The sequence below is a fragment of the Mirounga angustirostris genome, unplaced genomic scaffold, assembly GCF_029215605.1.
Source record: "Mirounga angustirostris isolate CCGP_5_RB_7025 unplaced genomic scaffold, mMirAng1.0.hap1 SCAF_10, whole genome shotgun sequence".
Taxonomy (NCBI): domain Eukaryota; kingdom Metazoa; phylum Chordata; class Mammalia; order Carnivora; family Phocidae; genus Mirounga; species Mirounga angustirostris.
In genome coordinates this window covers 36,572,741-36,587,641 of record NW_026991718.1, presented here as the reverse complement: position 1 = coordinate 36,587,641, position 14,901 = coordinate 36,572,741, and the positions used below count along the sequence as shown (strand labels likewise).

The 14,901-nt window shown below is 45.2% G+C and overlaps 1 protein-coding gene across 2 annotated transcripts in view; it reads left to right on the top strand.

The window, feature by feature from the left end:
• Nucleotides 1-3,538, top strand: part of ZC3H8 (zinc finger CCCH-type containing 8) — a 34,232-nt gene extending 30,694 nt beyond the window's left edge. Inside the window, exon 9 of one of the 2 annotated variants that reach the window (XM_054509718.2) lies at nucleotides 924-3,538. The gene's annotated coding sequence lies outside the window, so the exon portion shown is untranslated. Of the gene's footprint in view, nucleotides 1-373 lie in introns of both variants that reach the window. The other variant, XM_054509717.2, reaches the window with a different exon arrangement.
• The last annotated feature ends 11,363 nt before the right edge of the window (nucleotides 3,539-14,901 follow it).

The following is a 14,901-nucleotide window of genomic DNA, read 5'->3' as shown; positions in this document are numbered from 1 at the left end:
TACAAGAAGTTCCTTCTTGTTTCAGATTTTATATTGCAACTGGAAATTTGGTTGCATTTGTTTTAGTATTTATTTGCCCACCACTTTATTTTTTAGCTTTTTGAATAAGTTTTAGCCTTTCTTCTATGGAGTATATAGTTGGGTTTTGTTCTGTGAGCCAAACATAAAATCCTTTGCTTCTTTTGATAAGTGAATTAAGCCCATTCACATTTATTGAAATGACTGAACATTTGGGTTAGTTTCTTACATTTTGTATTATAGTTACTGTGTAAATTATGTTACATTTGTGTGTTTTCCCTCTATGATGCATTCTTTTTTTGCTCTTTTATAAATTTTGCTTTCTTCATCTCATTTTTATTTTTATTTTTTAAAGATCTTATTTATTTGACAGCGACACAGCAAGAGAGGGAATACAAGCAGGGAGAGTGGGAGAGGGAGAAACAGGCTTCCCGCTGAGCAGGGAGCCCAATGCGGGGCTCAATCCCAGGACTCTGGCACCATGACCTGAGCTGAAGGCAGACGCTTAACGACTGAGCCACCAGGCTCCCCTCTTCATCTCATTTTTATTCTTTTTGTTCTTTTTCCACTTTTATCCAATAAACCTTATTAAGTTTCCATTAAAATCTGTCCTGCCTTGTAATATAGTCTACATTTTTGACATGATCCCCCTTTTTGTATCATTTCTGACTTCAGTCAGCTCTTGTTTCATTACTTGCATTTTTTTGTTCAGTTTTTGTCTTAGTTTTTGAATTTCAGTTGAGGTTGTTTTTTCATATTCCTAAACAGGGATATTTATTTCAGTTTGGATTTTTGTGTTACAGTTTTCTGCTGCTGCATGGTTTTCTTGGGGGGCGAAGGGAGTAGGGGTGGCTAAGTTGGTAATTTGTACTGGCTGATGTGTTTTTGTTGTTTTTTTCCTGTAGTTTTGTATAGATGAAGAATGCTTATGCCTACGCCTGTTCAAGACTGTTGATTTGGAGTGGTTTACAAGAGTCCTCATTTAAAGCGCCCTCTTGTGTCATTATGATGTTGCGCATCTTCTTTAATGGATGGTGCGGAGGGGACAGAATCTAGTGTACAAGTGAGGGAATTAGTCTGCACCAAGATGTTCCAGCCAGTGGAACAAGAGAGGAACATCTATGGCAGAGATGCTGGCTGGTAGGTCAGTGTTGTGCTAGTAAATTGCAGAAGTCTTTTCTGATTGAGTTTTGTCAATAAAATAGGAAGCAAGGTTAGGCTGAGTGAGAATGGATGAAGAGGTGTAGGAGATCGAAGAGAGAAAACTGTTAGGTTTCTCTAAGAAGACGTTGGGATAATAGGTAGATGATGACTATATGGTTAGATCTTTTCATATCATTAAATACATTTGCAATATATTTTTAATGGTTGCTCACAATTTTGTTTTATGTCTTAAATTATGGTTTTGTGATTTTTTTTTTAAACCACTTCCCAGTTTTTTCCAATTTCTTACTATTGTAAATAAAATGGAACAGTCTCTTGCTATGCCATTCCTACACTTGGAGTTCTTAACTTTTTTGTTGTTAAGACATGAGAATGGTTATCTTTCTCATTGGTTCATAAACTGTAGTGAGATTGTACACTTGTGTAAAATGTAAATTTTAAAAGTGTGATGCTATCTTTAACACAATAGTCAAAGGCAAAATTCTCCAAGCACAAATCATGAGATTCTAAATACGCACTGTTACATAGTGGTACTGATTATTATTAGAACAATACTGTGAGACTGAAACTGTCATCATCATTTTATTGCCGAGAAGAGTAATAGTATCACTGACTTGCTGTATACAGAGTATACCAAAAGTAGCAAATTCTTAGCAAAGTTCTGTTTGAAACTGTGAGTCAGTTACTTTGCTTGTAACCTAATCCTGCTAAAGCAAGAAAGGGAATTGTGTGTACTTCAAGCAAAGGTTTATCAGACAAGACAATAGTTCCTGGGCCCGTAGCATCAGGAGTCTATGAGCTAAGAGTAAGTCATCTCTTCATGCGCCACTGCTGTCTGCCAGGTTGATTGGCTCACTCCCTGGCAGTGGCTAGGGAGGAGGGCAAGACAATACATTAGAAGCTGCCAGAGGAAGTCACAGAGGAGAGAGGCTGAGTTGATACTTCAGAGAATCCATTACAAAAGTCTTCAATAATTTAATGAAATTGTGCAGTGATTATATAACCTGTAGAATTTATACTTTGTATCTTTTAAACATCACATACGATTCAAAGGATTTCCAGATCCTGCCGTAGCTCACAATTAGAGAAGGTCAGTTTTATGGCAGACCTGTGTGTAAGCTAACATTGGTCAGCAGTAAGCAAGCACTCATGCAGACTTACCATCCGTGGGCATTGTGCTATTTTATTTAATACTGTTTAACTTTCTTATTTAAGCCACATTCCTCTTTGAGATAGATAATGGGATCAATGGCCTAGAAAAGGGAATAAATAGGAACATTTACTTTCTATTTTTTTTATTTCCATGAACCTTGAAAATACTTATATTTGATCTTCTATGACAGTTTAACAATTTGTTTCCTTATAATGTTAACCTCATGTACCGTTCAATACTGATGAGGTCTAAATGTTTACCTGTAAAGTTCATGTATAAGAAAAAAACAATTTTATATTCCAAGGGGCACTACCCATCTCACTTTTAAACTTAGTGACCAAGCAGAGGGGCGCCTGGGAGGCTCATTCGTTAAGCATCTGCCTTCGGCTCAGGTCATGATCCCAGGGTGCTGGGATCGAGCCCCGCATCTCGTTCTCTTTCTCTGTGTCAAATAAATAAAATCTTAAAAAAAAAAAAAAAAAAAAAGACCAAGCAGAGGTTTGAGGGACTGAGAAGTCAGAGAAGTTAAAAAAAACTCTTGCTTTACAACTCTTATTTTGAAGAGGCAGACATATTTGTGTCAGTGAAATCTTTTCTATTAAGTTGAGAAGAGACCTGTTCTCCCCGAAGTGCCCTTCATACCTAAGGCAGCCATTAGGCTGTGGGTGTCTTATTATCTGGGTTATTATTGCACCCTCCAGCACACTCTCCTGCCTCTATTTTCCACTCTCTGCTCTCCAGTCCACTCTCTTTTCCTCAGAACCCACTTCCCCATGTCCTGCTTCAGCCCTACCCCACCCCACGTAGTACCCGAATCAAGATCCGTTTGTCCGCTGGGTCTTCGGTGCCCCGCAGTATGGCCACCTCAGCCGTACCATGTTTAGCCCCTGTTGCCTCGTGCTCCTCACTGCTTCTCTTGGTTTCCTCCTGTGAGGGAGATGTCACTGACCCCCTGACGCAGCTCCAGGCAGGTACATGAATACTAAAACCAGAATCAGTCAAAAAAAAATCTGGACCAGAAGAAATTTAAGACCATTGTGGTAGGAAAGTCTGTACATGGATTTCTGCATCATTTGGTCAGAATGCTTATCTTGACTATATTAAATTTATCTCTGATCTTTTTTAGAGCCGAAACAAAATGATGAAGTGGTTATCTATTTAACCTCTCATTATCACAAAGGAGGTGGGATGTAAAACCTCACCTCTCCTAATAATTCATGTAAACAGTTCACATTTATGTGGGTCTACCTCATAAGTGGAATGAACACGGTTTTCATTTCTAAGATTCTATGTGACAGGTTTCATAGAACTTTTTTTGTGGTCAGTTACTAAAAGCCACAAGACAGTGAAACTCAATTTTTTTCAGTTGGTTAGATAATAGAAGTCTTTTGGTGTTTCAACTTGATCTAGTTGTAGAACTTAAGGAATTCAGACCCAGAGATTTAAATGACTTGTCCCTTGTCTTAATAGGCTTCCTGACTTCCAGCACAAGTGTCTCAGTTCATTGACTGGTTTTGCTAAGCATAACCATTGGAGGGTTGCTTTCAAAGATTTCTTCTGAGCTGTTGCGTGTTGAGGTCAAAATACTATGATTTGGTGATCTGGCCTAAGGAATATGGGGCTCATATTGCCAATTAGAAGCACGAACGCCACATTTGGGGTTTAGGGAGATCAGAATATCTCAGGTTAAGCACCTGCTGAATGCTAGGCTCATACATATGAAATCCTTTTCAGTACCTGTTACAATCCTATAATAGGGATTATTAGAGCAAGAGTAGTTGTTACTATTATTTACAGACAGGGAAACCATGTTTATAAGAAGGCATTATCTGACTTGAGTCTCCACAGCTTATATGCTTAGTTGCATACCATCACATATGTTTTCTCCCTTTCCTAACAGAATTTCAGTTTTGCTTAGGTGTCATTTCCTCCTCCATTATATCATTGTACTTTGTAGATGGTGGGCTCTGGCTTCAATTGAACCCTTATGGTTGTAACAACAAAGATCTAAAGTTCCCATTGGAGTCTTTTTATAGGGAAACTTAAAAACAAAACAAAACAGTGATGCCTGGGGCCTACTCAGAAATTCTGATTTTCTTTTGGCAGGGGGCAGGGTCCAGGGAGGCCTGGGGTGTGGACCTTAAATTTTTGGTAGCTCCCAGGTCATTCTAAAGCATAGCCGAGGTTGAAAACATCTGGTCTCAACAACTAATGGAAGTGCCATCGTTTGGCAGTAGCTGGTTTAGAACCAGCTCGAAATATGAATCCACGTCCTCGGTATACTTCTGGGAAAGTTAACATCTCTTGAGCCACACAAGGAGGTTAGACATTGTCATGTCTGAATATGACACCGGAACAGATACAGCTGTCTTACGACCTCAAGGGGAGCTAGCTAACCAGCTGCCGGTGACAGAGAAGGAAGCTGGGAAGAAGCTGGATTCTTGAGAACGACTGAGCCATGGAATCCCTCAGCCTTAGGAGATATTAACCTTCACATTTCCTGTTCTACCACATGAGTAATATATTTTCTTTACTCCTTAAGCCCTTTTGATTTGAGTTCCCTGTTACCTGCAGCCAAACGCAAGCTAATAAATGTGAGCCAAGAATCACACCGCCATTCATCTGTCCAAAGCTCATGTTTTTCCCCTGACCACCTTCTTCACTGAAGATAGTGTTCCCCCCAGCACGGAGCAGAGACTGGGAAGGAAGAGATATATTTAAAGGAGAGGAGAAAATTTGTATGTTGGGTCTGGAGGGATAAGATGCCCAACTCGCCTCAAAGTGGTATTGATTCCTGTGAAGTTTGCAACACTCCACGTTATTTAAAAATAAAGAAAAAATGTATTTTTAGTTGCTATGTGTCATACTGGGATGTGTTTATTTTCATAGTTAACATCTCTGCAATTGGAATGTATTTTACAGGTGATGGAATATCACATTTTACTCAGCAGGTTTTTTCTTATTGGTGCATAAAAAATGATGGATCTTACTGATAAGTTAGTGACATTTAGATTTGATTGTAATTTTTAAATTGAACTTACGTATGTATATAGTCAAAAGTTTACTGTGAAATAAACTTATGAAATTTATTTTGGATTAATAAATTATGAAAACATAAAAAGGTTTTTTTTTTTTTTTATATGAAAAAGAGTGGTTCCTTGTCTCCCATCTTCCCCTGCCCTCCTTGTGGTAGGCAGAATTCTAAGATGGCTCCCAAGATTCTTTGCTCCCGGTGTACACAACCTGTTTAACCACTTCCCTCTGTGGGCATTACTGTGTGATGCATTTCACTCCCATGATTATCTTACATTATGTGTCAGAGATGAAGTGGTTTTACTTCTGATATAATTAAGGTCTTAAATCAGTTGGTTTGGAGTTTAATCAAAAGGGAGATGGGCCTAAGCTATAATCACATGAACCCTTAAAAGCAACTGGGTCCTTCCTAAAGCCAAAAATTAGAACAGAGTTTCTCCTACTGGCCTTGAAGAAATAGGCTGCCATGTTGTGAGAGGGCTATGTGTCTAGAGCCGAGAACAACCCTTGAATGATGCGGAAAAGTGAGAACTCAGTCTTAAAACCACAAGTTACTGAAATCTGCCAACCACGTGAATGAATTTGGAACAGGTGTTCGGGCTCATTTCGTATATTCCCACCCCAGCCCTCAAATCAGCCATTTCTCTAAGGAGCTCAGATTCCTTCTAATTGAGAATAGTATTTCTAATTCAAGATGTAGGTGCTGGCTATGCCTACTGCTATTGAGTCTGGTTAGATGAAGACGGGCCCTGAGAACACAGATCAAAAAGTGAAAATCTGAGGGGAATGGGGCTTCTGAGGCGCTCCACATCTGCCCTACCCACTTTGGGGACCACTAGGGTTAGGGTTCTGGTTTTCACAGTTACTGTAGTTGTGGGGCTGGGGAGAGCAGAATGAGATCAGGGCAAGTCATTGCCGCAAGGCATTTTACCAAGATTCAGCTGTTTTTCTTGAGTAAATTCTCTTGTAAGCCTTTAATTTCCAGAATTCTGAAAAAATTGGTTTTGACTGTTTTTGCCATTTCTCGCATGCCTTTTATGGAGTGGTGGATTTTCAGAGATCCTTAGTCTGCCGTTCCGGAAGTAGAAATCCTGGTTCACTTTTGAGTATTGTTTGACATCATAATACCTTCTTTCCCCCCCTCCTGTCTGCACTTTAGAGATACTTATTTGTGACTGGTATGAAGACTGAACGTGTGCCAGCTTCTAGTCCTTTTATTTCAGAATTCCCCCTTTCCTGCCTTGCCATCCAGGGACTCCTCTCTCTGGCAGGATGCTCCTTGTTCCTGAGCATTTAGGACCTTCATTCCTGTTCCAAATTTTTAACTACCTTTTTTGGAGTTCCACAGAAGTGGTCTTATTTACCAATTCACATAAGTCTTAGATAAATACAAGTTTTATATCCCAGCTGTGTCCTATGCAAAAATACTTCAAATTTGTTTGCCTGCATGTGTTGCTTGGCAGGTATATTTGTTACATAATAATATAAACTAGACTTTAATCTTGGACTTCCTGAACAAATTTGTGATTCATCCCCATATCTGCTGACACACCAGCTCTTTGCAGCTTTCTGTATGCCCGCGGATTGCAAGCCAATTTAAACTTCCTCGCGTAGCTGAACTCTGTTAGGTGAACCCGGAATCAACAGAAATGCTCCTTATTTCAGCCAAATGCACATTAAACAGTCATTTCAGTCCATGAAGAGGGAAAACCTGGTCCCCGTGAATTCCTGTTTGTCTCAGAGGCTGAAAGACTGTCCTTGTGCAGCTGTGAAGGGTTCTATGTTCTCCCCAAGCTGGGGAGATGATGTGCGCGGCCCCTCAGGAAACAGAAACCTGCCCAGCCTCCCTTGGCCCCTGCCACTCAGCCTGCCAAGCTGCCGGGCTGTGTTCTTTGGGATGCGCCTCTAGCTAAATCAGTACTAAGGGGAAAAAAAGAGAGAAAAGAATCACCCTGACTTTTTAAATGGGATAAGCAGGGCCTCCCCACCCCTCTGGGTTCCACAAGGCAAGACAGAGAAGAGGGCGCCCTGGAACCAAAGAGGAGACACTCCTGGTGCCCATGGCCTTTGTTTTGTTAAATCTGAGCGGGAATACCGTAGCTGTACCGCGCATGGTGTGGGAGCTGCATAAAGGATTGTAACACGGGCCTCCTGGGCCCACCTCCGAACAGCAGGCCTTTTTCCGCCCCCAGGTCCAATCGCAGGACTGGAAAATAGGGGTTTAGGACCTCAGTCATGCCTGCATGTGTCATTCTCCTCTTGGCCAGCTTTCCTCTGAGGCCCGGCCCACATCTCTGTCGTCAGGGGACAGCTTTAGTGAACGCCAGGCATGGCGCCCTTCATCCCCGACCCTCTGCTGGGCTCAGCGGTCCATGCACTCCTTGTCTTAAATGGTCCTCCCTGATACTCCGGAAGCAACAGAGGGGCATTCAATGTCTCTGTCTTGTTCAAGGCTGTATTCCCTGCAAGGATCAGGCACGTAGAAGACCCTCTCTCGGTCTTCATTAAATCATTACCAAAATTTCTTTTTTAGAGAGAGCATGCGAGCAGGGGCCGAACTGTCCTGGGTACATATAAGGGAGGCTGGGCTAAGCTGTGAACGTTCTGTAGGTTAGGTGTATTAGGTGCATTTTCAACTCACGATATTTCCAACTTATAATGGGCTTTAGGGACATGACCCCATCATAATTCAAGGAAGATCTGTATGTGACATTCACGTGCACATGTGAGGGGCCTTCGAGGCTTTGCAGTTCCTCTTGAGCCACCCAGCCTGCCTTCTCATGTCCAGACTCAGGACTTGTCCCCAACCACCTAGTACACACTCAGAGTTGAGCTCCACATGCTGGTGGATCCAGAGACCATGGTAGAGACCACTGGTTGCTCGAGTTGGGAGTTGATGCCCATCAGTCAGAGACCCCCCCGGGACCCACTTAGAGTCAACAACGACAGGTTTATTATTTGCTGTAGCGAGGGAGAGGTTGCATTTCAGGGGCTGGGGGCCATCTCAACAGGAGGGAGTTCGGGAAAGGTAATGCGAGTTCTTGAGACTAGAGTGAGTCATGGGATGGTCTTGGCAGGGATGGGTCAGATTTTGTCATCTAGAGACCTGCTGGCAGAGTCGGCAGTCTCGTCTGTGAGTGAGCAAGAGTTAGGGGTTTACACGGGGACACTTTGCGACATGCAGGCCCTGCAGGGATGCAGTTTGTGGGGTGTGTGAGGCCTAGAGCGCCGCCTTTTGTCAAGTCGTGGCTTCTGTTTCGGTTCCCTGGTTCTGAAGCACAGCTTGGCTGCTAGCAGAGCACTCCTTCACTCTCTATCAAGGGGAGAGTGTGGCAAACGCTATGAAAGGGGAATGCTAGGCAGTGGCCTCCTGGCCACTGCGTCCCCCGCCAGCTGTGTGCAGGAGGGCCCAGCCTGGCCTCGGAGGAGTTTCTGTGGAATTCCCATCCGTGTGTGTTTTGCCTCACGTTTGATCTAGATTATAAATCGTATCTTCTGTTTGTATAAGAGGAAAAGGGGGGCGCCTGGGTGGCTCAGTCGGTTAAGCAGCCAACTCTTGATTTCGGCTCAGGGCCTGATCTCAGGGTCCTGGGATTGAGCCCCGCATTGGGCTCCGCGCTCAGCGGGGAGTCTGCTTGAGATTCTCTCTCTCCCTCTTCCTGTGCTCTCTCTCTCTGAATAAATAAAATCTTTAAAAAAAAAAAAAAGAGGAAAAGGAAATGCAGGCTGTGCGTTCTGGGTCTCAGGGCACAAGTTGACTGTAATCAAGTCCTCCCCTTGCTCTCTAATGTCACTTGAGGTTAATGAAAGCAGAGACTCTCGCAGGAGTGCTCGTTCACGGGCAAGCCCCAGAGGGAGGGGGCTCCCACAGCTGTGCTGGTTGAGTAAGAGCCGCACCCCTTCTGCTGTGGGAATCCTGCTGGGGAGGGGGGAGGGGCAGACCCCGAGGGGAGAATGGCTTTGATTTTGTTTCCAGTCCTCTAGGCTAATCCAGGGTTAGGATTAAGAGTCCAAATTCCTTCCTTATCCCTGGAGTCAATGACTGTCTTTATGAAATATGCTGATTGAGCCCTTTGTTTCGGCTGGTACTGCGGGAAGAAGTAGAATTATATCATTACTAGTTATAACAGGGGCCAATTTCTCTTTTCGAAAAAAAAGGACACAATGTTGGAAAATCAGCCTCCGGAATGTCCCCAATGTGACTTTGTACTTCTTGCAAATGGCCTTCTTCTGGGACTTCAGCAGCAGCTGCACTAATAAAGTGATCATCTTTGTCACTCTGCAGCGAGCCAAGATCACTGACAAAGACACGGAGGGCTGGGCCAGGATGTGGATGTCTTCTGAAGAGAAGTATGTGCTTGGCGGGTAGTGGCTGTCCACGTTGCCCGGGATTCCCCGGGTTGGGGATAACCTCTCCCCCAGCAGGTGAGATGGTTGACCCTCAGCAGCTGTTCTGGAAGGCAGATCTGGGATCCAAGGTATATTTGTTCCCTAGGGATGCTGTAACAGAGCACCACAAACTGGGGGCCTTAAAACAACAGAAATGTATTCTTTCACAGTTCTGGAAGCTACAAGTCTGAAATCAAGGTGTGGGCAGGGCCACACGCCCTCTGAAGGCTCTAAGGCATGACCTTGCCTTGCCTCTTCCTAGCTTCTGGTGGTAACTGGCAATCCTTGGCATTTTATTTATTTTATTTGAGAGAGAGCGAGAGAGAGCATGAGTAGGGGGAGAGATAGAGGCAGATAGAGAGGGAGAGGCAGACTTCCCTGCCCAGCAGGGAGCCCGACTCCAGGACCCCAGGACCATGACCTGAGCCAAAGGCAGCCACTTAACTGACTAAGCCACCCAGGCGCCACTCCTTGGCATTTCTTAGCTGTGACTGTGTAAATCGAACCTCTGCCTCTGTCTTCTCTCCCTGTATTTGTGTCTATGGCTCTGTTTTCTCTTCTTATAAGGATACTAATCATTGGCTTAAGGCCCACCATCATTTTCATTTAACTGCTTGCATCTGTGAAAACCCTGTTTACAAGCAAGGTCACATGCACAGGTACCAGGTGTTAGGATTGAACAGATCTTTTCAGGAGGACACAATTCAACCAACAACGCAAAGCCTGCTCTGCTCGAAGGCAAGAGGTTGGGGTAGAGCTGCGGTTTGGCTTTTCTGACCTCCTAATACTCTTCCATGGTGCTGGGAAGCCCACCTCAACCTTTGAGACCTACAATTCTAGCCCAGTTTTGCAATTTAAGGTATCAGTCATGTGCCCATCTATTTGTTTGTTGTAAAGCAGGTAGAAGGAGTTGAATTTATTCCTTTCCTCCATCTAAAGCATAATCTCATCATCAGCGATGGAGGGATTCTTTCTCATTTATTTTTTTCCCCTTTCTGTGCTGAACCAGTCAGGCTAGTTATGCTGGGGTAACAAACAATCCTAAAATCTCCACGGCTTAAAACTACAAGGACAATATGACGCGCATGCTGTTCATGTTGGGGGTCAGCAGTTCACTGCATCACTCAAGCACCTGAGCTGAAAGGACAGCCTCCACCTGAGTGGGGCCAGCCGCCATGCTGGAGGACTTGGGGGTTCCACTGGTACAGCCCAGTCCTTGGCCCTGAAGAGATGTGCACCACCTCTTAGCCAGGACTGGTCCCACCCCCAACCACGGGGGACAGAAGTGCAGGCCTACCGTGGTCCTAGAGGTGGGAGAATAGGAAAGATCTCACCAAATTCAGTGTCTGCCAGGAACGCCATTTCTCTATTTTGTGGCTTGTCCATCACCTTGTTCACAGGTTTCCCATTAAGAATTTCCATCTACAGGAGGCCCTCACTCCTGTTTTTCTTCCTATTCCTCTAATATTCCCTTCCCAAGCTATTGTCTCAGGGCCCTGCTCTTCACAAGCTGAATTAAAGCCAGGTTGTTTATGGCAGCGATGGGTGGTCCCTCTTACTATATTCACACAGGACCTCATGATTTCAGGTTCTTCGGTCGTCAGTTGATGGACAAGTATTGAGCATCTTCTGTGAGCAGGCAGATGCTGGGGCCACATCAGTGGGTGTGCAGACGAGATGCCTGCTCTCGAGCTGGGAGTCAGGCTGGTTAGATCCAGGCTGTATTGGGCTACAAACAACAAGGACTCCCATCTCCAGCCCACTGACACCACAACCACAGTATCTCATATAACAGGAAGTCCAGAGGTGGGAAAGGTTCAGGTGTATTTAACCGGGACCCCAGCTCCATTTCCCTTGGCTCTGCTTTTAGCCAGGAAGCTTTTCCCTTCTACTCTCTTCTCTTGTTGTCAAAAAAAAAAAAAAAAAAAAAAAGGCTTCCAGCAGAACTGTGATGACATATTTCCTCCCATTCAGTGGAGAAGAGACCTTTCTAACCATATTGTAAGAAAGCCCTTCCCTTCTCTCTGCCTGGGACAATTCCTGGATATATAGCACTCACCCGGGCAATGCCCTGCAGGGCTGGCTCCAGTCTGGGTCTCTGACATTCATCAGCCGAGGATGACGCACTATGTTGCCTTGGGGCCTGGAAGGTGGGAGGTACAGTGGTCCCCTTCCCCTAAGACAGGCTGGAATAAGGAGTGTATTTGTTGGCCAGGGCTGCCATAACAGACTCCTGAAGACCGGGTGATGTAACAACAAAACGATTTCCTCACAATTCTGGGGACTAGAAGTCTGAGGTCAAGGTGTCAGCAAGGTTGATTTCTTTTGAGCCCTCGCTCCTTGACTTATGGATGTCTGTCTTCTCCTCCCTCTGTCCTCATATGGTCTTCCCTCTGTGTGTAGCTCTTTCCTAATCTCTTTTTATTTTTTAAAAAAGATTTATTTATTTTTGTGAGAGAGCACACAAGCGTAGGAGCAGGGGTGGGGCAGAGGGAGAGGGAGAAGCAGGGAGCCTGATGTGGGATTTGATCCTAGGACCCTGGGATCATGACCTAAGCCGAAGGTGGACGTTTAACTAACTGAGCTAACCAGGCGCCCCTAATGACCTCATTTTAACTGAATTACCTCTTTAAAGACCCTGTCTCCAAATACAGTCACATTCTGAGGTACTAGGGATTAGGACTTCCTTTTGTTGTTAGGAATTTTGGAGGGGGGTGGGGACAGAGTTCAGCCCACAACAACGAGGGAAGGTGGTCTGAACAAACAGGCTTCTTTTCGGAAGGTGGAAAAGGAAAATGGATACTGGTTGGGCAGCCAACATTGTCTGTGCTATGGGGAGAGACAGAAAAAAAAAAAACAGGTAACAAATACAATGATTTCAGATAGTGGAAAATGCTTTGAAAGCAAATGCAGCAGAGTAAGGCAATCAAGGGGGACTGCAGAGGGTGAGCAGCGTTGGCAAGGGTGGCTGGGACGGCCTCTCTGAGGAGGGGAGGTTTGAGCTACACCAAGTGGAAGGCTGAGCCAGGAGCACGGCAGGGAGGAAGCAGCAAGTCCAAAAGCCCCCAGGCAGGAATGAGCTTGGCAGAGTCAGGGGCAGAGAGGACGCCAGTGCGTTTAGGAGCATCATGAGCAGTGGTCCAGGAGGTCGGCAGGGGCCAGACCACTCAGGACTTTCGGGATTTGGGGTCACATTCTAAGATCCAGCTGCCTCTGGGGAGACATCGCGATTATGATTGAAATTGGAGTGTGTTGAATTTCCACATGGCCACATAACCACAGAGATGCATCTGTCCTGTGGGCAGACTCCAAACCACCTAAACCCAGCACTGGAGTGAGAAAGAGCCCCCAGAGGGCGGTGTTCTCATCGCCAGCATTCAAGACCTGGTCCGCAACCAAGTCTGCCACCCCCTACTGGTCAAAGGCGGGAATGAAGGAACCTGTACCTGAACCTTACTCACCAGAGGGAGGATTGGGCGAGGGGCCAGGGACAAACTCTTCCTGGGATGGCACTTGGTGCCCTGGGTGGGAAGGACGGATGCGTCCAAGAAGCAGAGATCTTTGTCTTCAGAAACATGTCTGACAACTCAGCCAACTAGAAAGGGGAGGGAGGCGAGCCATTGTACCAGGGTCCCTGTGTGCCTGTTGTGAACCCTGGCGTAAGCAAGGTAGACATGCCACAGAGTTTTCCCCCTAAAAAGTGTATCTAAAGAGCTTCCTGGAGATAAAGAACTAGATTGCTAAAATCTAATTTTTCATTTGAAGGTGGTCAGATTCAGAAAATTCTTCTAGCCCAAACTCGCTTTTCACCAAGTCATACACTCTCGTTTGTAAGTTAGCAGACATTTCCATGGCTTTGCCAGCACTGGATTTTGTCGGGGATCCTCCTTGTGAGAGTGAGTATGGCAGGCTGTGGCCTGCATTTCCCACTGGAGTTCCTCTACCAAGAACCATTTTAAGGGCCTCCTTCTCCACCAGCTGGTCCTGGCCCTTCTAGTGGTCTCCCTCCCTCCACCTCTGCCCTTGGAGAGCTTGCAGCACCATGCACATTGGACTTTAACTCTTTCTACAATCGTCAAAGTTACCCCCTTCTGATAGAAGTGAAGATCTTATCTCCCAATGTAAGTGTAAGTCCTGTCTTAGGCAGGGATCACCTGTTTGAAAAGGACACCCAAAAGAGGTTGAGCAAAGGAGGATGGAAAGGACACAGGGCTATTGGATAAAACCCACAGGCTGGAAGCCAGATTTCATGAGGCACCAGAACCCAAAACAGAAAACTAGAAATGGCAGTTTTAAAACATGGCCCTAAAATCCTTTAACACTTCTCAATTCAGCTCAAGTTGACTCCATGAGAACTCATTGGTCCATGTCCACTTCCCTTGACTCAGGGGCTGCCTGTGACTACTTCAACCAACGGTGTGGCAGAGGTGACCCCATGTGACTTCCGAGGCTGGGTCACAAAAGCCGTGCAAACCTCGTTTTCTGGAACACGCACCCCAGGAATCCTGAGCCACCGTGTCAGAAGTCTGATTATCCTAAAGCTACCACGTTCTGAGAAAGCTGAGCCACATGAGCCCAAGGATGGCTGTTCTGGTCATCAGTCCTCATCTTCATGTTTCCCGGTCTAGGTCAGACATGCCAGGGAGTGAATGACCCTCGGGTCACTCCAGCCCTGGCCCTGGAGTCTTCCTAGCAGAGGGAGGTACAGACATTGCGGAGCAAATACAGACCATCCCCCTATGCTCTGTCTGAATTCCTGACCCGCAGAATCCATGAGCATATACTATAATGGGATATTTCATACAGCAGTAATAACCAGAACACAAAATTAGGCTCCCTCTGCAAGTCCCCATGGTCTCTTGTTTCCTCTCATTCCATGTCAGCATCATTGTTCTCTCTCTGTGTAGATGCCTGTCCTTTGTGCCCATAAGCCAATGTGGTCATCCTAGGCCTTGCTTTACATCACTCCTTCATTCGAACACTCGAGATGCCAGGTCATCATTACAAACATGGAGAGGTGGGACCTCACTGTTACCATACACGATTACAGTGTTTGCAACATCCCGGCTCCCTCGGTGACCTGTGTGGATTTGTGTGTGCATTTCCTCTACGCTGACCCCCTCTCAGGCTGCTTTTATTTTCAT